Source organism: Galeopterus variegatus, unplaced genomic scaffold, assembly GCF_000696425.1.
Source record: "Galeopterus variegatus unplaced genomic scaffold, G_variegatus-3.0.2 Scaffold5551, whole genome shotgun sequence".
Classification (NCBI taxonomy): domain Eukaryota; kingdom Metazoa; phylum Chordata; class Mammalia; order Dermoptera; family Cynocephalidae; genus Galeopterus; species Galeopterus variegatus.
The window spans coordinates 82,668-84,255 of record NW_007731662.1 but is presented as its reverse complement, the minus strand read 5'-3'; the positions used below and the strand labels follow the sequence as shown (position 1 = coordinate 84,255).

Here is a 1,588-nt window from a genome sequence, read left to right as displayed (position 1 = left end):
TTTTTTTTTTTTTCACTTTTCATCATGTTGTTTAACTGAGTCTTCTCATATCTCAGTGACTTTCCTTAAGATTGTTGCTCAGAATTTAGTTTCAGTCATTTCAAAGGTTTCCTGCTTTATAGGGTATGGTATTTGAGAATAACTGTATTCTTTTGGTGGTGTCATATTTTCTTTAGTTTTCATATTTCTAGTATCTCTGCATTGATGCCTGGTCATCTAGTAGAGCAGGTGCTTCTTCTATTACTCTGGAGTAGGCTTTGAGGAGAGAGACTTCCTCTTCTTTTTTTAGTCTCCACTGGTCACTCTCCTTGTGTCAGCAGTCAACTGTCTGGCGGGCCTCCTGCATAGTGGCTGTGGCTACTGTTGTGGCAATGAGCCGCTTTTGCAGCAGTTGTGGCTGTGGTGGGCCACCTGAGCAGAAGTGGTATTTTTGGTGTGCTCTCTTGCCTGCTTCCAGGTGGAGGAGGCTGTTCTTGACTCCTGCTTAGGACCCTGGGTGTTGCTCTCTTGCCTGCTTCCGGTCAGAGCGGGCTGCCCTTGGCTTCTCGATTTTTTTATTCTTAAGTAAAATTTTATTTTTCTGGTGATTGGGAAAAACAAACACAAACTGAAGTGTTTTTCCTATACTTTTACTCAACAGCAACCATCGATGCAGAAGGCAGACTTTTGTGACCAAATGTGTTTTTTTCTCCACACACCGAAGCAATTCTGCAGTGGACACCAGCTAGGTGCTCCAATTCATTTCTGACACTGTCTACCTGGAGATAATATCAGATCCCACAGGTTGAGGGCTCAGTCCCCAAGACTGTCCCCCAACCCCCACCAGTGCCAATCGCAAGCTACAGGTTGTTTTATCTGTGCTTCTGACCTATGAATTCTGGCTGTAAATAAGGGTTCCCATACCCACTCCTCAAGTTTGATTGATTTGCCGAGTGGCTCACAGAACTCAGGGAAACACTTACCTTTATTGGTTTATTATAAGGATATTACAAAGGATATAGGTGAAGAAATGTGTAGGGTGAGGTATGGGCAAAAGGATGCAGAGCTTTCATGCCTTCCCTGGTCACACCACTTTCCAGAAACCTCCACAAGTTCAGCTGTCCAGAAGTTCTTGGAACCCAGGAGGAGTTCATTAACTGGGTATGATTAATTAAATCACTGGCCATATTGGTGAGCAACTTAAACTTCATCCATTCTCCCGTCCTGGAGGTTGGGGGGTGAGGCTGAAATTCCTGCATTGGTCTTTCTGGTGATCAAGCCCCCTTCTGAAACTACCAAGGAGCTGCCAGCCATCAGTCAACTCATTAGCATATTGCAAAAACAACACTTCAGAGATTCTAAGAATTTTAGGAGTTGTATGCCAGGAGATGGGGAAAAGACCAGATATATTTTTCACATCTGGTAAAGCTCATTTTTGTTCACTCATATTATAATTTTAATTCCTTGCATTGTTGTCTTTTTAAAACTTATTTAGTTTGATGATAAAGTAAATTTTTTTCAGATAGATTCTAAAGCCCCAGACAGATATCAGGTTTTAATCTCAATTCCCAGTGTAGTGCTTCCACTAAGGTTTTCCTTTTAAAATGCT

General features: G+C 42.1%; 1 protein-coding gene across 2 annotated transcripts in view; it reads left to right on the top strand.

Moving 5' to 3' along the window:
- Positions 1-1,588, top strand: part of LOC103605030 (COBW domain-containing protein 1) — a 27,152-nt gene that overhangs the window by 13,898 nt on the left and 11,666 nt on the right. The gene's annotated exons all lie outside the window — the stretch shown is intronic.